This window comes from Neodiprion fabricii, chromosome 7, assembly GCF_021155785.1.
Source record: "Neodiprion fabricii isolate iyNeoFabr1 chromosome 7, iyNeoFabr1.1, whole genome shotgun sequence".
Classification (NCBI taxonomy): Eukaryota; Metazoa; Arthropoda; class Insecta; order Hymenoptera; family Diprionidae; genus Neodiprion; species Neodiprion fabricii.
The window spans coordinates 22,836,240-22,858,773 of NC_060245.1; the positions used below are offsets into that span (position 1 = coordinate 22,836,240).

General features: G+C 40.7%; 1 protein-coding gene across 3 annotated transcripts in view; it reads right to left on the minus strand.

Moving 5' to 3' along the window:
• LOC124186052 (hemicentin-2) overlaps nt 1–22,534 on the minus strand; it is a 165,916-nt gene that overhangs the window by 90,942 nt on the left and 52,440 nt on the right. The window lies entirely within an intron of this gene.

Sequence of the window (22,534 nt, forward strand, 5' to 3'; positions counted from 1 at the left end):
TTCGGCTCTATCAATCTCATCACATATGTACATATTACACAAGGAAAGGGTGATGAGTAAATATGAGGCTGAAGGTTGGTAACGTTAAAGTAACGAAACATGGTAGGAAAATAATCATTATTACTCAATTTCAGAATAACTTTCAAGGAGTTGGCCTTTCAAAATAATTAGTATATTTTCGTTGTCATGGTTTACTAAATTTCAAACATTGCTATAAGGGTGCAAGGTAAGGAATCTTTCCAAACAAGTATCGTTAAAGTAACGTCACTAACTTCATCCTCATCGTGTAATTTCAGTTATATCACCGGATGATGAAGTACTTCTGCAGTGGCGAAACGAAAAAAAAAAAATAGAAAATCAGATTATCCGTGTACAAGGCGGAGATAGGAAAGGGTCTTGCATAGAGACCATAGAGCGTAGCGGCAACACACCCAACATCTATCGGCAACAGCACGTAGATGAAGGTAATACGGCAGATGCGTTGCAGTAGAGCCAAGGCGGAGGCACTACTCGAACTCTCGTCTTCTCGTCGTCGAGGTTAGGAGGAGGGGGGTTGCAATCTCGGCAGGGTTGAAGGCGTAATCGATTCTCGGGAGAAGGAGTGTGTAGAAGTCGAGGGAAGAAGCATAAGGAGAAGAAGAAGAAGAAGAAGAAGAAGAAACGGAGAGGAGACGAGACGAAACGAGACGACGACGACGAGATGCGATGCAATGCGATGCGACGTGAAACGCGGAACGCGTCGTCGTACCCTCCAAGACTGAAGAAAGAAAGAAAGAAAGTAGGTAGGTAGGTAGGTATGGTTGATCTGGACGACCAGACGATGCGACGGTCTCTAGTCCCGTCTTCTGCTTCCTTCGTCCTTCTCTTCCTTAAGAGAGATGGGTGAACCGTTCCGTATATCAAGTCTGGCTTCTCTTCTACTCCGCCATATACCCACTCTGGAGTGGTAGAACTCTCGAGGTGAGTATAGAGAGAGGCGGGTTGGTTATATCTCTTTCGGATAACAAAGCTACTCACTCACTCACTCTCTTCTGGGTCTCAGTTCCTCGAACCGTCTCGCGGCGTCGTCAATCTGTCTACTTTATTGTACTTCACATAACGCCACGCTTGGTGACGTTATATCCGCCCCCAACGTTTTCTCAAAAAGATTGATCAGTCACAGCTTTCGATGATTTTCACATCCTGCACGTATGTATGTTCTACCTGTACCAAAATAACGCAAGCGATGGTGACGAAGGCGAAGAAAAGTTTAAAATCAAAAACAAAATCGTATCAACGATTAGACGAAGTCAAAAGTCCGTATCACATAATAAATCAGCTCTCATTTTTTGACATTCGTTCGTTTGAAAGCGAGCAATAAGCAACAAAAGTGGTCATTGTAAATGTTGTAGAGAGGATGAATTTTCAACGGTAATATACAATAACGCGTTTGATAATTGTGAAAATAAAGCGAGAATTTATCAATCGAATTCCACAAAGTTAAATTTTTTTATTACCTTATACCTTTTCGTTATACATCGTACAATTCAATGAAAAATTCGATACAGTTACCGTTAAATATATCATCGCGCATTTAATATCACGCAATATATGCCAGCCATGTTACACATTACAATGATTAAATTTCCTACCAATGTTTCAATGTAGAATAAAGTAATCAATCATACCCGCACGCGTCACGAAATGATTTATCGTGAAATTTTCCATATCTATACAAAATATAGGATAACATTTTACTAAATTCCAATAACAAAGAGAAGAGAAGCAAAAAAAAACGATCTGTCACATATTACGAAATAAACCGAATTCAAATATAATTGCATGAGAACGAAACTTGGAATAGTTTTATCACGAGCTTATATTCGCCGAGTTTCGCACCGTTATATACGTATGAAAATCGCGCACGTATATACGTACATAAGTATCGTATCTATACAATCCCTGAATCTCCCTCCGTTGCGATTTTTTACAGTGCAATGAATTTTTTTATTACCCACCACGGCACGAATAAAGAGAGAAAGATTTAGAACTTTTGCTTTTAACACCCCGCTTATACTAGCGCACACTTAAATAAAATTCTCAAAACGTACCGTGAGTTCGTTTACCGGTCGTATAACTTCCCGTCTCCCAAACACATTCCTCAAATACGTATGTAATGCGCGATAAAGCGTATCAGACGCACGAAAGAAACGAACGAAGAAATAGATGAAATAAAGCAGGGATACAGAAAGGACGGAGCGAGAAAAAACAGAAAAGTATAAGAAAACGACACAAATGAGACGTCCCATATTTACACCTAAAGATCTCATTCTTCCTGTTATTCCTTTTCTTCTTCTCCTCTTTCCAGATCTTTTTATTCGTTTTGACTTTGGGACACCGTAAATTACAGGTCAGGCGGCAACGGCAGAGATAGTAGCGTAATTAATAACGTCTGTTTCTTTTTCCCCGCAGGGTGCCCGACGTCGTTCAGGGGTTAATAAGTTGGGCGTAGATTTCCGGTTTGTTCATTCGTTAACATCTACCGCACCTAAATGACCGCCACAAAAGAATGAAAGGTAGAGGAAAATGGAAAAGCAAAAAATATTGACCAAAGGAGAAATTTCGCATCGCTGTGGATTAATGGCTAGCGAAATTATCGAGTTCCAAAGTTTCTCTCTCTCTCTTTCTCATCCTCTTCGACTTATTCTTGTCCTCTTACTAGCAGCTCACTCGAGTCTCGTAACCCTGGAGGCAGGTTTCAAGGGGAAAGAGACGAGACTTGTTCCCCGGCTGATCGATGGACCGTCATGAATATCCCGTGGCGGCAAGTTACCAACCACCTACAAACTAAGGGTATTACCGAAGCTTATCCGCGAGCACCGTGGTTATAATATTACATATCTAGATACATACGCATAAAGTACGATCACAAAAGGTCCGCGCACTTGACACTGTCGCGACATCCATCGCTGTTTTTGCCAATTCGTTTTTTTCTGCACGCAACAGCATTTCGAACGACGCTCAATAATTGCGTTTCTTTATTTCGTCTTAAGCCAAGATTGAAACGATCGTCATCATCATCATCATCATCATCATCATCATCATCATCATCATCATCACGATATATCGTAATATTATACAGTATACCTAACGGGATGTTGATATACACATGCATGCAGAAAAGCATTGAAAATTCCAACGAAATTCAACACACGCTTCTCCCGTTGTTTCACCTTCTTTTTATTCTGCATCCATGCATAATAACACGATGTATAAATATCCATAAACTTTATTTCCACCGGAGTAGGATGAGCAAGGGAAAGAAGGTGCGAAGTAGCGTGAAAGAGAGAAAAAGAGAGAGGGACGGTGAGAGCAGCAAAGAAAAGAAAGCGAGAAAGAAAGAGTGGGATATAAGAAAAAAAACGGAGGGTGAGGGGGGGGAGGGGATGATAAGCGGGTCTTGTTAAGCGTCGAAAATTTTTTCCGGTAAATCTGTCAACGCAACCTCCAACGAGGATAGGACAGGCGCGAGATTTATCATGAAGGTAAAAAGAAAATGGAAAAAAAAAACCAAGGCGAAGCAGGGGGACGAGGGGGGAGGAAAGTGAGGGAAATATGAAGAAGAGTAAAAAAAAGAAAAAAGAAAAGAAATATAACCAAAGTATAAAAAAGAAAAACCCATCAGTTCTTCATCTGCAGTCGTCATCTTTCGTCGCTGCTGGCTCGCTTACATCCATCCATCCATCCATCCCCCTCCACCCCTCTTATTGGATAATACAAGGGAAGAAAATTGGCTCTATAATACAATCGACGATGCCCGGCCGCAAATTTTCACCGTCGTAATTAGGTCATTCCGCAGTGTACGAACAAACGGGGCTCTGCTAACTAACCTCTAAAGCATAAGCTCGGATGATGTTGATGATGATGATGATACGCACTATGTTATTGTTAACGCCGGTGTTATACATACCTGTATATATGCAACGAGAACGTACAACGTGATGGTGGGGGGCAGAGAATTAGGCTGCTCTTATGTCTATATAATCGATTTAAACCTCCCCTCCGGAGACAATAACCAACGATTTGTCCTCCTCGACGTACGTCATCCACCCTCGAAACTCTCAGGTATTCAGGCTACAGGCAGACAACGTGCTGTTGGTAATGTTCGAAAACCTCTGCCGTTGTATAATTGATAAAGAAATGTGTCGAAAAGTTTGAAGTGGATCTGAGAATTTCACTCAAACCTTCATAACGGACGAGTTCTACCCAATTGTGTATATGGGAACGTAACGACAACTGTCAGGTTTTGATCGACTTGCGGGTAGTTGTTTTGAGTTGGTATTCCACCTACCGTCATCCAGGGGTGAATAAAATCGCTGAGAGAAGTGAAGGAGGATTAAATGTGACAATGATGATCGCAACGTATAAGCCACCTACCACCTACTCTCGTTCAGGGTTCGGGACAAAAGAAAAGGAAGAAGAAGAATAAGAATAAGGGTATCACAATAAGAAAATGGTAGGTAGGTAACATAAAGGAGGTTGAGGCGGTAACGGCGGTGAATTTAGGGGATGAAGAAGACCAATAGGCTTTCAGTGGCGGTGCTGATGCGCTTTTGTCCGACTGACTTCGTGCGGCTGAAGGTTCTGGCTTATTTCCAGGAGGCAAGAGCCAGGTTACGTCTCTCGGTGCTAACCAGATTCTTCTCGAGAAGCCAAGTCCTCGTCGTCCTCGTCGTCGTTGGTCTCGACGAGAAGAGATTTGCATATACGGGGATAACTGTGGAATGCGGTGAAAGTTACCGAGAGGAAATTGGAACCTCATAGGTATAATAATGCTGTGCGACAGTCACGTGCCGTACCTACATAACGATGGTTATTTCGAGAAGTTTAACGATTATCCACTCCTCGCGAGTTACATAAATAATAAATAACCTCATACAGGGTTGTGGTTTATACATAAATATATGTATACAACGTACTTACACACAATTGCGTTGAGGATTCGTTACATGTTTGAAAAGATGAGGAATGAGAGCAGCTTCAATATCAACCGTTGAGAATCTTTTGAAATTGAAAAGATAACGATCTTGCTAAGGGTATATAATACCGTACACGTATAACGCCGGTAAAGTTGGTTATAATTGAAGAAATATAATACCGTGTTCCGCGAAATTCGACAACCTTATTATACCTAAAGTATAGATTTCCGCGAATTCGGTGAAATTTAGATCAATCAAGTAAGTAAGCAAAGTACTGATTTCAAGTACTGCTTTTGTTGAACAAAATTTTACGATCAAAATAATTCTGTTATTTAAAATCTGAAACGAAGCAGATTATCCAGATATTGGATACACGCTACGGATTTTTTATTTTTTTTTTATTTGTTTTTTTCTTCGTGAAAAAAATTTGACCACAGTACGGTAACGACTTGTAAAATGTTGTTGATAACTCAAGTTCTTTTTCCCAGCGAAGCGATTGATTTCTGGTGATCCTGACGGTTACTCCATATCGAGGAGACGTTGTTCGAACTTAATTCAACTTGATCAATTTCTGTAAAGCTTATTCAGTCTCTAGTCTGGTAATCCTTTCACTCAAACATGATTTCGCCAAGACTAATAAGCCTGATATATCATCAAACGAATGTCCGTTAAAAAATCTGAACAAAAAAAAAAAAAAAAAGTGAGAACCGATTACAACTTTTCCCCAAAACTAAAGGTTTAAGCTACAGGATAGAGTTCAACGATGAAAACAACAACCCTCATCGAGCCCAGAGGAACAACGTACAGACTCGTGAAAAAAAAAAAAAAATGTTGAGTGGGACGGAAACGAACAAGTGGAATGAGGAATTAGACGAGGGTTTCAAGGACGATGTTCCCTTGCTTTCTTTCTTTTTGTTTCCGGAGGTCCATTAATTGCACAGTTTTTCGAGTACCTAGCGTATGTATAGTCCATCAACAGCAGGCGGGGGCGGGAAGAAGAAGAAGAGGGAGAGCAAGAAGAAGAAGAAGAAGAAGAAGAAGAAGAAGAAGAAGAAGAAGAAGAAGAAGAAGAAGAAAAAGAAGAAGAGGTATCAGTGCGGGAGAAGGACCTCTTATCGAACGGTATTACACCGTCGGATGGCGGCTGGTGCGGTGCGCGTATTAGCGAAGCTCACCGCGGTTTGGTAGGGTTGGTTCGAAGAGGAGAGTGACTGGTGGCGGATGGCGGATGGCGGATAGCTGATGGGCCTGTCCGACGTAATTCCAACGTAATTGCTGAAACAACTCGAAACAACTCTCGTTAAAAGTGGCCAACCGCAGCAGCAGCCCTCGACCCTCACTCCCCCTTCCTTCCTTCCTTCCTTCCTGCCTGCCTTCCTTCCTTCCTTCCTTCCTTCCTTCCTTCCTTCCTTCCTTCCATATCATCTTCTCGCTTTCACCCAAATCCGACACCTCTTCGTCTCACTCGTTAACTGACTCATTCTCCGACTGATTGTGAACTAGAGATCAAGTACCGAGATGACTGGTCGAAATAACGCAGTCTTCCGCTTCCTCGACGGAGTTATAAATTTAACTCTGATAAAATGGTGTATTATAAGATTGCTGCTGATGAATTATCCGCCAATTATTCGTGAAAGCTCTTGTACCGAGATGTCGATTTAACCGTGAATTTTGAAATGTAATCAGGCGATGTACTAAGGTGTAAAATAAATATCCCCAGAGTTACGGACCTCGATTTTTCCGTCAAGGTTTTTCTCCAGTCCAGCTTTCAGCATTTATCATCGTCGAGAACAAAATACGATCAATATCACTGTTTCGTAGTGAAAAAGTCCGATCTTTCCAACTGTAAGATTCATTTTCGTCTAGATCACCGGCAAAAGCGGTAGAAAAAAAAAAAAAAAACATACCGAAGATGTCAAGTTTGTCTTCTCAAAGAGAGTAAATACGGGTAAACGTTGAATCAACATGCTTCTTGCAAAACGTTCCGGGTACAAGAATATCCGAGATACTCGTATCTTTACAACACCAGATGTGGTTAGAAAATTTCAATTTCGCACCTTACCACTCAATTTTATGATCGTGAAAACAATTGCAGTTATCATTTACCGCAACTATCCCACGGAGTAACCGAGAGAGCATTGCATGCGGATTGCATCCCAAAATCTCTATTCCCCAATCTCGGTCCGTAGGCACCCATGTACCAATATAACCGGGTATATGTACATAAGCGCCAGGTATAGATATCCAGCTAAATCTACAGGAGCGTATATCTATCCCGTGGGAATAAGCGACGGATATGGCCGATCGCCAACTGGCCTTGTGTAATAAAAATGGGCCAACTATACCCCGTTGCCTACGGTCACCTATACGAACAGGGGTGGAAGAGAAGAAAAGAAAAGGAAAGGAAAGGAGAGGAGAGGAGAGGAGGAGCGAAGCGGGGCGAGTCACTCCTAACTCTTTTCTCGCCGCGATTTCGATAAGCGAATTTAACCGAGAGCTAGACGCGTTCGTTCGGTAGGTCGAAAGTAGGTCGACAATCGCTGCACACCCCGGATAACACATACCAATGGATATATAAGAGCATATAAATATAAAACCAAGAGTAGCTCCTAGAGTGGCGATATTTTACGTCTTATTTTCGGCTTTTCTCGTGTCAGGTATTCGTTTTCTTTTCTTTCCTTTTTGTTTTTTCCTCAAACTTTCCTCTGGATCAGAAAAATCCATCGCTTATGACAAGTGGTGCGGTGTTGGTAGGTATTGCGTATCGATGTGTGTACATGTAATAAATATATATAATATAAAAGAAAAGCGCTTGCAGCTAATGCAGGAAGAAGAAAAAATACGATGAACGCGTAAGGTAGGTGTAACAGTTATTAACACGTTTAGACCCAATTACTGACCCTTTTATTTTCCAAAATGTGAATCTTTTTTTCTTCGTGCAGTTTTTGCATCGTGTAGCTTTAATTTTTTTCTCAAATTCAGGCAAATCACTTACAGAATCATATAACCGAATACATACAGCAAGTCTTTTTCGACTGGCAAAAAAACATACTCAAATAAAGACACAGATTTCGATACGTACGTGTTTTTTCTCAAATGGATATCGAAACTATTGACAAAACTCATCGCTAAAATGACGAACTAAAAAAAAAAATATCTGATGGAAACTTTTTTAAATGTACGATCGCGGGAATGGACAAGGGTTCTGAAAAAGTGAAGCAACTATAGAAGGACAAGAAGAAGCAAAGATTAAGGAGCAGAAAAAGTTTAAAGCAAAAAAGTTTCGACCCCAAAAATTTACAGGCATATTTATCAAACCTCATCTCGCACATCAACACCGCATGGATTGGAGTATGTAGGTAAACTTTTTATCCCTTCTCCTCCTCTGCATTGCACGTAATATCGTTCTAATTTTCACCGTCTGTTTTAACCGCCTGTACAATTCTTCTCTCTGTACTATTACTCTGTATAAACCACTACTTTCACTGCAGACCAATGCGGAATATGAAACAAACAATAAAAAAAAAAATAGAATAACCTGTGTACGCGACGCCGGTGAAGAAGGCAAGTGCGCGTCAGGCAAACAGGAAGAGAGGATGGAAAGAGAAAGAGAGAGTAAAAAAAAACACACACACACCACACATTCAAGTGTCTACCTACGTACGGCGTTGTGCTTTTGCACTTTGGAAAGATACACGCAAATCCCGGAGTATTCACACCGCGTTCAAAGAGTGCCTGAGGGTAAACTTTCCGTTGCACTTCTCTTTTTGCTTTTTCCTTCTTTGTTAATAAATGTAACGTCTGGCATACAAGTAAATATTAAAATCTCTGCAAGTATGTAAAAGGATAAGGGTGACCCCCCCCCCCCCCCGCACAGCAGTGCGATACCAAAAAAAAAACCGAGCCTCGAAACCGTGAAGCGTGAGCAAAAAATGGGCAAAAAAAATAGAGAGAGAGAGGAGGAGAGACGGGGTCGTCAGGAGGCCGGAACCCACGCAAGGATCCTGAAGGATTACGCCTGAAAACCCGGCCTTGCATCGTCTTTCAGAAATAGCCATCTCCTTACCACGTCAAAAACGATACCGATGAGAAGGAGCCAAGCGGAGGTGCAATTCACTTTTTTACCCCCCCCCCCCCCCCCCCCCCCCATGATGATCCGGGAGAAGGATGGGTTTTATAGGTATATTGGTATGCGTACGTTATATATCGATGTAACGCATATACATACATATACATATATATATATACACGTATAGAGATACGAGTCGAGCCAAATTCCATATCCCATCCCCGCGGGGAGGATATACTACTTAAGGGGTCAGATCAGCAAGCTGCGCCGTTTTGCTCCGAGAGGAAAAGTGATGGTACCTTAAGCACCGACGGTGAAAAATCCATCGTGTAAAGCGATAGATAAAAAATAAAATTTCCCCTAAAAAAGGTCGAGGAATCACAATACGTGGCAACGAGTCACCGCGACACGTAAAGATAGGCAACCAGGCGCTACGATTTCCCATGTCAGAAACGAATTTCTAACTCATTTTAATCCATACCGATTTCTTCTAAAACGATAATTTTCGACAAGAAAAAATTTCTCGTTTTCCAGATTTTTTGTCAATTTTTTTCCCCATACTTAAAATTATACCCCTGAATTTTTTCAGATAAATCAGACTCAGACATTTGAAACGATTACACGTTAAAAATGATACAGAGTTATTTTGACACGGAGTATATCCTCCGTGATTGATAATAAAAATAGATTTGTTCTCGAATGGTTAAAAGTTAATCCAGTGAGGGTAAGTAAGGATTATCTTTCCGTAGATAAGGCGATAATGACCCGAACTTTCCGGAACATGTTTGGGATTGCAATAATAGGAACGTAGGTCAAGATGCGACATCTAGCGATAGCAAATTACACGAAACGTGGAAAAGCGCGCGCCATTTGCGGGAGGCAAGTCAAACGACAAATCGAAAAGATTGGAAGAGAACAAAAAATCATCTGTAACAACGTATAACTGACCAGAGAACAGCATTTGGGAACGGAATACGGAGCGTATATAAGTGCGAAAAACGTTTGAGTGAAAAACCAGAAACGTAGTAAATGAAATATTTTTACAACGTTTGTAATAAAACGAAATTGCCTGGACGAAGAAAATTCAACGAACTTATAAAAGAGAAAAACGTACAACTGCCAAAACCCGTAACTATGGTTTCATAAAATTGCAATATTTTTTCTGTCAATAAGAAATAAAGAATCGTATTGGTACCCCGATTTTTCGATCAGGCATTCTGTTCGTCAAACTCCTTGAATTCATTGAAACGTGAAATAAGTACCATCTATATTCAATTAGCGTTATAACTGTACAACCGCGTCAGAGTTGGCGCGAGGCAATAAAAATGAGAAAGATGACAAAATAAAAATAGCACTAATTACATCGATCGAGACTCTCGTCCTTACCGTCCGCCCTTCTCCTATAACCCCGCACCCTAAAATCAGTCCACCGATGCATCAACACCGATATAACAATTTGGTATAATAAAACTTTACTTCGACGAAGCGAAGATGTAATAACTGAAAAGGAAAAAAGAAGAATAAGAAAAAGAAAATGAAGGAAGTGAAGAAGGTAAGACAAGAGGAAAAAGTGGCGGCGGTACATTCGGTTATATATATATATATATATATACATACGCTTGTATAATAAGAACAAGAAGAAAAAATCAACGTAAAGAGGCGAAAAGAAAGAGACAAAGAGAAAGGAGCGAGGACGGTAGAAAAAAAAGTTAATTGGTGTTACGAACGCAGCCTGGAGAAGAGAGTTCTAAAAAGTGGAGAAATAATAAATTGTCCGGGCGCGTTGAGCGTCCTGCGGAAGGATCTTATTGTTAATACCCGAGACGGCAACGAGAGAGCGAGAGAGAGAGGGAGAGAAGGAGAAAGAGAGATGAGGGAAAAAAAAGGAAACGACACAAAGCTCACGCGCTTTCAAAAGCTTTTCCGTCGCGCGCAACACCAATTATATTATCGATGAAAAACGCGCCGCGGTTAAAAAAAATAAATTTTTTATCTGGTCTCTGCACACCTCGTTTATATAACATTTATTATTATATCGTTGTATAATACAGCTGCAACTTTTATAATTAGGTATTAAGTTTATGTACGTTATACGTGCATATATATATATGCGAATTGTGAATTGCATCTTTTCATCCTTGACCGTTTCACCCAACGAAAATTAAATCATGTAATAAACGGTCACGAGCATCAAACTCGTTCTATTTTACCCCATATATCGCAAATTAGACGCTACGTATTTTCGTTATAATTTTTATGTATCGCTTGCTTTCCCTACATCGTTTTCAATATCTTTCCGTTTTATTCGCAAATTACCTTGGACTATTTACCAATGTTGCGATAATATTATTATTTTCTCGTTTTATTATTCTGCTATTCACTTGAATTATTAACGGCTACTTTAAGGATCCCCTATTCCCCTAAATCTTGAAAGTATCGCAAACACACACGCACACACACCTATCTCGCTAATTTGTCAATTCTGAATGCATCTATTTGTCTGTTTGCATTTATTTTTCTAACTTTATCTACTTCTCCGATTGTATCTATTGCTTTGCCTGTATTCAATCCCTGAACTATTTAATTCTATCCACATCTCTCGCTTATTTATAATACATCGGACACTGTTACCGCTTAACCTATTTCTTGTATTTTATCCCCTGAATAAAACCCCGCCCCTCAACCAGTGTCTTTTATTATCGTTTCATTTCTCCTCTCTCTCTCTCTCTTTCCTAATAATCTAAAAATTGACGGTACCGCGTCTGGCGACCAACGACGTTATCTTCATCTCTGAAATATCACTTTTAATCGGATCGGTATCCGCTTCGTAGAGTAGCGAAATATCGGCCCTCGGCCTGCCTTTTAAAATATCGTATCCGAGAAAGTTTCGCACGTCCGAAAGTGTACAGCAGAACGATAAAATTTATAAAAATAAAGAATTCGGAGTGAAAATCAAAGACATCACGATTCTGCCGTTTCTATGCGTTTTCACGTATCCGCATTACGACTTGTAACGGTAAACCTTCCCATCATGCAAAAACTTCTATATCGCCACCCTTCTTACAAATCATCGCCTGACCATTTTTTATCCTACTTTTTCACCCCCACCCCATAAGTATGGGATATACATGAATCTATCCAAGCGCCTGCATCCTAGCGGAAAAAGGAAAAGGAAAATAAAATGAAAAGTAAAAGGGCAGAGTCGGCAAGTCCCGCAGTATCTTTACAGAAAGACCGCAGCAGCAGCAGCAGCGGCACTCGGCGGTGTCGGAGAACAACGCGAATTTTACGACTCGCCGAGTCTCGGTTGCGGCGTTGCGACGACGCTGGCATCGCGTGTGGGATGTAAAATCCGTATAAGGGTAGTACGGGGGTGGTGGTAAGACGATTTCAATAGAGTAGCGGGTAGCGAAGAAGAGAAGGAGGATGAGGGGGTTGGTTTCCGAGCTGCTTTTCACAATGGAACTTTGCCGCGCGAAAGTGGCCGGAGGGAAGGGGGACGGAGGTGGAGGTGGAGGTAGAGGGTCACGAAAGGGCGACCTGGCCCCCGCAAATTAGAGCGAATTAGTTTTCCCCGTTGTCTGGGATGGCGGTTTACAACGGTAAGTCATACACTTTACCCGGCGGCGAGACGGCGTGAATGGAACCGACCAACGTTTTCAGTTTACCCCGTCCGTTTAACGAACCACCCCCCTCGACGACAACGACGACGACGGTTTTAAAGAAAGGACGGACACACGCGTCCAGTCTTCCACATCCGAACGAATTTATGACATGTACTACATACGTATAAAATACGAAGAGTCCGATGTGTTTGGACATCGTGTTTGGGTTTGACCTGGTTCGCGACTTTGGAATCACATTTTTTTTTTTTATTTTTATTGTCACTCCGCTTCTTTTTACCCATTTGTGACAATATTTCGTTTTGTTTTGTACTCCTGAAGGTAAAAAGTAACAAGGGGATGAAATCTGGTCAGCCTCCAGCTTCGAAAAATCTGGATTTTGAGCACGCCACTCGTTTGTATCGCAGGGTGGTTTACATTATTTGTTTGTTTTTTTGTTGCAGAAACGATGACTTTACACACCGAACGCATACAGAGAGAAAAAAAAAAAAGAGCCACAACAACCGTATCTATTTACAATAAAAATCGCTATCGATAACATGAGAAATGAAAAAAACACCCCGCCAAAAACAATCTCTCGTCTTTTTTCCTTCAATCCAAAACCACTAGAGTTTTTGACCACCCTCCTGCAAAGCGGCATCGTCACGTCGAGCATAAAGCCAGGGAGGAGTAAGAGATGTTAGGTGCATACGCAGTTTTGGGCATCGGTGTGCATTTTATAATAAAGAAGGGTTTGAAACAAGGGTGCAATTCGGGGGAAAGGGACGATGTCGCACAGTATTCTTGAAGGTAAAGGAGGCATTGAAGATCACCCTCGATATACGACAGCGCGATGGGATCGCGCTACACTGCGAAAGAAATTTTTAGTTCCAGTTACCGCTCATTTTTTGAATATTTTCATTTTTTACCGCAATCAAAAAATGTAGTTCTATGTACAAAATGAAAATTAGTTTTGCAGCCGTTACCAGAAAGTCTGGTATCCGTTGCTGTTCTTTCTCGTTACGATCGCCGTTGCTATATTTTCTTGTAACCGTTGCGAAAATTTAACGCTTGTGCAAGAATAAATTGACGTTAAAGTCTTGTCAAACTAAAAAAGTAGAGTAAACCTCGGAAACTGATTTTGCGTTGCAATAACCAAAAAAGGATCGACGATATCGCAAAATGTTGACGCGTACCTCGTTTTTCCTAATTCCAACAATATTCAAACATTTTTTTTAACGATACCTGTTTTACTCAATTTTTCCCAGTGTAAACTTGCACTAAACATCGCATCGTCGCAGTGTGTCCAGTCCACAACCTACCATCCACCCTTGTACCGAACACTGCAACCTACCCACCATTCGGCTGAATCTCTGCCGTCCCTGCGGCATGTGGAAACAACAACAACAACAACAACAACAACAACGAGAGTAGTCGTCGCGGGTGCGTCAAGGGAGGTTAGCCAGCGCCCTCCCAGCAGCCCTTGGGAGCGAGTTGCAGGATGCAATTGGCACGACTAGGAGTTGAAGCGAAGTGGAATGAAAAATGGAAGAGAGGGAAGGTTTAACGGGTGGGAAACGGGAATAGCGCGGCAATCTCATCCGAACTAATCAGACTTGGTCAATTCAACTTATTCCCCAGGCTCGACTCTCATTGCAACCTCAGTCGCTGCAACATCCTAACCGTCGCGTCGCGAGGGATGATGTTGGTAACGTTGACGCAACGAAACGTCGGGGAAAAAGAAATCTCTTGTCTTTCAATTCTTCGAACAACTTTCAAGGAGTTTTCGTTCGTCAATCATTGATTTTTCTTAAACGTGCATCGTTGAAGTAAACGTCACCAACCTCATCCTCGTATGTATAACCGCCTACGAAATTGTAATTTAAATATAGCGTCCTTGTATTTATTAACAAAATGAGAAACATTCGTGAAGAATACTCTCTCGGGACTTGAACGCAAAGTACAACACACCGGATACTATTACCAATTTACCAGATTTCCTTGTGTTTCATCAATCGTTTACGACCCCTGTCACCTCTCTACCATTGTCTTGTCTGAACCTCCACCATTATCTTTTTCTTTCCTTTCCTTTCCTTCAATCACCGAAAAATTGACGCTACCGCGTCGAGCGTCCAACTATCTTTATCCTTAATAACATCGTTGTTATTCAGGATACCATCATTTCCACCCTCGCAATTATCTTCAATATCGTATCCAGGCAATCTTCCATTACAATGTACAATAGCTATCGGAGTTAATTAACGCGACGTAACGAAGCGTTTAGTCATAATACGTAGGCATGTGTATACGATACATCTATATGCGTGTGTGCATGGGCGAATGGGTACGCGTACGTAATATAGGCCCCTCTCTCTCTCTACATATCGTTCGAAATTATTAGAAACGAGACAGAGATATGACATTAGAATTAAGCGAACGGGTCGAGGAGCTTATAACGGATGAAAGCACGGATTCCTGCCGCACCTTCCGCTCGACTCTCATCGTCGGTATGTATTATATGCGTATACATTTACACGTATATACATAGAAAGGAAGACAAAGATTCCAGTCATACGCGTTATACACACACACACACACGTATGAAACTGGACCCGCAATTTTCAACAGCAGCTATTTTTCATACCGAGTCATTATGAAATTATTACATGTATACACACATGCATACAAACGTCCTCCGAGAGTCTTTTACGTCCCTCTATTCCCGCAAACGGAATAAAATTTTTTATACATTATGCTGATATTTCATATGTTTACCAAGCGGTACCAAGCTGGGTAAACATACGAAATATCAATATTCTATATTTCATATTTTTTTCTACATAAAATATGCATAAAAATTCCAACATTTTTCGTTCTAACAAAATAAAACTAAACCTATCTAAACACTGCGAGTATGAAAAATTCAGAGGCAGCTGAACACTTACAAAAGTAAGTAGAACACATTTTAATACAAATATAGATAAATTACGATGACATGGAACGATTTGACGCGCTGGAAGATTAGTCGATAGCTGTGAACCACAGAGCGAACACGTTACAAGCAGTGTCCGATCGAAAGCCAGATTTTTACCAAAGCCGAAAGATTAACTTTGGTAAGAATTTCTATAATAACGGCTAAAAAGCAGAATAATATAAATTAAAATTGTGTAGGAATTATTTGATCTTATGCGTAATAGTAGTAATAAAAGAAGTAGGATTTATATGTTTATTTCTTTATTGAAATGAAACAAGACAACAATACCTAACTCGACTCGAAACTCACGCGCATTTCTACAAGAGTTCGTCCGTTTCCGGTGGCCGATAAAAACCTTCGGCTAATTTTTGACCGAAGCCGAAAGTTCGGTCGGACATTAGTCGCAAGTGTTTTGTTTCATTCCAGCACGAGACGTTATGGTGGCGAGCTACTCTATCAAATGCCTTTTTTTGGCATTGCTGGTGAAAAATTACGTTTCTGCGAGGAGTTACGCTAAAGAAGCAAGTATCAACGAAGCCCAGGTTTGCATCCCCCAAGGAAAACTGCAAGGTACGACACGGACAACTCGCAATAATCGAATTGTATCGGCTTTCTTGGGAATCCCTTACGCGCAACCACCGATTGGAAATCTAAGGTTTTTAAACTACGTCAAATTTAACGAATATATGCGTGAGTTACTACACGACGTGACACACGGCTGTTGATACCGTAACATCAACGAATGATCAGCACGTTATCATACCTCAAATGTCGTTTCAAAAACATCGTGCCTCAGAATTCGAAATCAAAAACAAACGAGAACATGTCTCTGACTTTGACCCGACAACATCGTACCTCGTGTTGTGATTTTGTTTAAGAAATTTTCAACGCCTTTGACGCTGACGTTGAAATGTTATCGTTGAAGAAACACAAGCGATGGTAAAAGATCAAGATTCAGTTACACGCCGACAAATGTTATTTACTCCGAGGAGATTCGAACAAATTCTTAGCGCGTCCTTTTATATCGTAGATTCGCAAATCCGGTGGCGGCTGACGGTTGGAATGGGATTCGAAACGCTAGCGTCGATTCGAATAAATGTCCTCAGATCTCTAACAGCGAAATAGTGGGTGATGAGGATTGCCTGCATCTGAACGTCTACACGCCACAGGTGATTATAATTCGATACACGAGGTTGTTAACTTTGACGAGATGATCGTGCGTTCAGCTTTCCAGAAAGGCTATCTCGCCGCTACTTCCGGTGATGGTGTTCATTTACGGAGGAGGATTCTACATCGGAAACGCCGATTCGTCGAAATACGGCCCGGAATACCTCCTCGACAAAGACGTGATTCTCGTAACCATCAGCTATCGTGTAGGAGTATTGGGATTTTTGAGCACCGGTGACAAGGTGGCTTCGGGAAATTGGGGCTTGAAGGATCAGGTCCTCGGCCTGAAATGGGTACAGAGTAACATCGAGTACTTTGGCGGTGATCCTGATCAGGTGACGCTGTTCGGACAAAGCGCAGGCGCGGCTTCGGTTCATCTTCTGACAATGTCAAACCTCACGATTGGTAAGAAGAACAAGTTCAGTCGACATTCGAAAACGAAATGTGCTTCCGGTGTGGTTTCTCTTTCGTGCAACGTGTCTGCAGTCAAACCCTTCGCGATGAAGTCTGCTTTACCGTATTCCGAAGTGCATCAAATTTCCACCGATATCGAATCAGCTGTTTTCTGTTTTCGCAGGACTCTTCCACAGATACATAACGGAAAGTGGATCCGCCCTTGCGGCATGGGCTTACAAACCTAGCGGCCCTTATGCCGACCGAGCATTTGAGCTTGGCAAATATGTTGGCTGTTCCAATACATCGACGGATTCTCTGATTGAATGTTTGCGGACAGTTGATGTTTCGGACATGGTAGGTTTTTACCCGGAATTCAATCATCACGAATGGTTTCGGACACTCGTTTGGGGTCCAACTGATGAGCCAAATATTAAAGATGCCGTCCTCACTGACAGCCCCCAGAATATAATTCGCAATGGCTTGGTTCACGATTTGCCTTGGATTTCAGGTGTTTGTCAAGATGAAGGATTAGTTATGACTGTAGGTAAGTTTACGTAGCTAACAAATAATCGTTTGGATCTCACAGCTGTTTTTGAAAACTTTCAATACCTGAATTTGACCACGAACGGATAACTTACGGATACAATCTGCTTACTGCTCCGTATTTCAATTCATTGTCAAATTTTTTTTTACACTGCTATCAGACATGTATGAAAACGAGACACTGCTTGATGACTTTGTGGCAAACTTTGACCGCATTTTACCTGATATGTTGAATTGGAACTATTTACCGGATTCGGGAGCCGCTTGGATTGAACCCATCAAGTCACACTACTTCAATGATTTCGAAGGAGATAAAAACGAGGTGAGAGTCACGGATATTTCAATCGCAACAAAGTTTTCAAGAGCAACAAATTACAATTCCGTTATTTGGCAGATACTCGAAAATCTGACAGTCCTCGTGACTGACATTTACTTTTTGTATCCGACCTACGACGCACTCCGACAGCAGTTTTCAACGTCGGTGAATCCACAATATTTTTACATCTTCGATTACCGCGGCGTATTGAGCTATACGTACCAGTTAACCGGCAATACAGTGGACTACGGCGTGACGCACGCTGATGACTTGGTGTACCTGTTTCCAAATTCGGAACTATTTTCTAGTCTCAACGAAACTCGAAGTGAGAAAGATTACGAAATGGTAAACATCATGGTGGAATTGTGGACGTCTTTCGCTATCGAGGGGTAAGCTGATTTCCTTAGCAAACATGGGAATGGACCTGTTATTGGCAGTCATTTCGAAACCTCGACTCAAAAACATGTTTCCAGGAAACCCACGACTCCGGCGACGGGCATCTGCGAGAATTGGAAACCGTATTCAATCGGGAAGGACAACGACCTTCACATCGGAAATTATTCCAAGCTCACACTTGCCGTTCAATATTCCTATTTAAAAGAACGTCTACAGTTTTGGGATGACTTGATAGCTAACGTGCCATTGTAATCGATAAGCTGCGTTTCTCCGGTCCATTACTAGCACATCCGAGTTCGATTGCTTCACATTTACACGTTTGTTGTATTTTACTTTAATCGTCAAGGGGTGTGAATCACTTTAATGTAATTAGTGTTGATGATACGGGTTACCATCGTAGTAATGAATGAATAATAAAATCCTATCACACAACACTGTTTGTTTCTCAATCGGAAGAACAAGTTGATTCATCCTTTTTTCCTTCATAGCTCAACAATTTTCTCATCAATCTATTACTGATATGAAGAAAGATGTCCTGAGCGACCATCAACGTCCGTTCCAAAACTTCCGGATCTTGAAATATGTTTCCGCGAATTTCTCGATATATCTTTTGGGTTCGATGAGATATCGGCTTGGTCTTTGCTAGTCAAGTTTTTAGCGTTACAGACAATACGTGTTCTTCGTTCGCAATTCGTGTGGAGCGAAGCAGTAAGTGTTCCACGTGTTATTCAGCCAGGCTGTTATACCCGTGACTAATATCAAGATTTAAGCAGACCACTTCAAGTCGGAGACACAAACTGGTCAATAAATGGTTACAAGATTTGCGGCAGATTGTTACTTAGTCTTTAAGGGGATCCAACAAATGGAGTTTAACGCGAAGTATTTTCTTTTCTTTTCTCAATGTAGTCCCCCAGCAAATTTTCAGTAGCCCTGAAGCTAAATATCGTAATCAAAAATGTATTCTTGTAAACCTGACATAATACCGTCTAAAAAGAATGAAATTTCGGAAGCTTCGTGTCTTCAGCTGTCGCTATTATATATCTGGTAATTTGACCTCGTTAAATAATGTCACAATATGTGTAGATCCACTTCCAACAGAAAATTGAGATATAGAAAATTCGCAGACAGTTGCGGAAATACGGTGATGATAAGAAAACAGATTTCCATAAAAATTCGTTGACTGTGCAAAACTGAAATGAGTCGCAAACGTTGGCGCTATAAATAAGCTCAACCATAAATCATACGAAGAATATATTACGAAATGTACTTCAGTTTCTAGACGTAATTGCGTCGTGCTATGCAGTTCAATGTCGTGTTTTTTTTTCTTAATTTCCGTTTAAAACAGACAATTATATCTCGTTCAGGTCTATGACATGCTGCGTGAGCTTATTTATAGATTTTTATCAAGATACGTGACGTTCGAAGATCGCGTTAGAAAAAAAATAATGCAAGAATTTTAAAATATCGGTGTAAATTAGTGATGAGAAATAAGAAAAAAAAAAAAAACGGGAATCACACTCTCGTTCTGGGCTTAAAATAATCGTTTCACATCAAAGAGTGTCTGTGAATTTTTTAGAAACAAATTACGTTTTTGATATGGCTTGTGTAAGGACTAAAAAAACAAATTATTCAGCAAAGTCGATTATGTAAATAAGATCCAAAAAAAAAATGCTAAACTTGTCGAGGAAAAAGAAATCTCTTGTCTTTCAATTTTTCGAACAACTTTCAAGGAGTTTTCATTCGTCAATCATTGATTTTTCTTGAACGTGCATCGTTCAAGTAAACGTCACCAACTTCATCCTCGTATGTATAACCGCCTACGAAATTGTAATTTAAATATAGCGTCCTTGTATTTATTAACAAAATGAGAAACATTCGTGAAGAATACTCTCTTGGGACTTGAACGCAATGTGCAAGAAACTCGAAGCCTTTACGATACTCACTGAATAACCGATCAGTTTCCGATCCGAAACTTCAATCGTTATTTTTTCGGAAACGGTCGAGTGTTTACGGATAATCCGAAATACGTGTTCGTTTATTTTTTGTTACTCTTTCATTCTGCGAAGTCTCGTGCAAATCCGCGAGTCAAAGTTGGCGGATTCTCCTCGTCGGTTTCCGCTATCGATATTTCTTTTCTCTTCGATCAGTTCCGTTTTTTCCTCTTCTCTTCCGTTCTACCCACTACCTAATTCCTGTTTCAACATCTTTTCTACCATCCTCGTAAGTGAAGTTCTCTTTCGTCTGTGATACGAAGCCACGAAGTTACTTGTATCATATCTTTTCTCGCATCATTTTCTGAATTTCCCTTTGCTCGAATCATCTAATTATCTAAATACGCTCTGATATCGTTTCGCTTACGCTTGATTAGAAAATCGTTGTCTGCCTTTCTTTACTTGAATTTGCTTACGTATTGCTATCCTTAGCGAATGATCGTTAATCAGCTTATAAACCCCGAACAGTAATCTTTGATTATTACAATCTCCTCTCCATATTTTCTAATATAATTATCGGTCGCTTCAATGTCGAATCTCTTGGACAAGCTCAACTATTATCATAAACGTACCGCGTGCGCGATTCTCTATCGCTGCCTGATATCATGCACTCGTTATCCTTTGACTTTGGATTACTGCCCCGGCCGAATAAAATCTTCCTTATTATCTTCTTTCTCTGATATCGCTGTTACGTAGTTTACGTAATCCGTCTAATCTGCAATATATCGCGTTGTAACTTTCTCGCTTCTCTTTTATTAATATGACCATCTCTTCTCTTTTCTATTTCTTGTCGCTATCTCTTATCTTTCGAATACATCGTATCCAGGCAATCTTCCATTACAATGTACAATAGCTATCGGAGTTAATTAACGCGACGTAACGAAGCGTTTAGTCATGATACGTAGGCATGTGTATACGATACATCTATATGCCTGTGTGCATGGGCGAATGGGTACCCGTACGTAATATAGGCCCCTCTCTTTCTCTGCATATCGTTCGAAATTATTAGAAACGAGACAGAGATGTGACATTAGAATTAGGCGAACGGGTCGAGGAGCTTATAACGGATGAAAGCACGGATTCCTGCCGCACCTTCCACTCGACTTTCATCGTCGGTATGTATTATATGAATATACATTTACACGTATATACATAGAAAGGAAGACAAAGATTCCAGTCATACGCGTTATACACACACACACACACGTATCAAACTGTCCCCGCAATTTTCAACAGCGGCTATTTTTCATACCGAGTCATTACGAAATTATTACATGTATACACACATGCATACAAACGTCCCCCGAGAGTCTTTTACGTCCCTCTATTTCCGCAAACGAAGTAGAATTGTTTATGCACTATGCTGATATTTCATATGTTCACCAAGCGGTACCAAGCTGGGTGAACATACGAAATATCAATATTCTATATTTCATATTTTCTTCTACATAAAATATGCATAAAAATTCCAACATTTTTCGTTCTAACAAAATTAAACTAAACCTATCTAAACACTGCGAGTATGAAAAATTCAGAGGCAGTTGAACACTTATATAAGTAAGGCAGAGCGGGGTCTGTTGAGCCGCGGGGTCTAGTGCTCCACTCATAGTATCATGCACACGGTGTGTGATATCTACGAGTGGGTGGTATAAAACGAAGCAGGGGGTTGAGGGACCCGCGCCACTGTTGCATTAGTCGCCGGCCGGCATTTGTTTTGGGTAGGAGCACGCGATGTTGGAAGTTTAGTGCTAAAAGTAAAAAAACCTCGTGCCACTGAAATTTGGTTGAAAAACTACGAATATTATCATACAGTCATCAAGTAAGTATATTGTGATTTTAATATGATTATTGTTAATGTTTTAAGTTTCATAAATAAATTATTTTCAATAAATTTTTGGTTATTTGACATATTAAATGAAATTTGGGGAAGGGGTCATTTGAGACACGACTATTGGGGTCGGATGAGCCTTGTTTAGTCATGTTCAAATGACTTGTAATATTTAGTCACGTTAAGAAAAATAATAAAAAGGTTAATAAGAAGAAGAAAGAAAATGTAAGGAAAACAAAACTTCCGTCAGACACCAAAGAGGATGATTATTTTCGTCTAGTGTGCGCTGAGTCC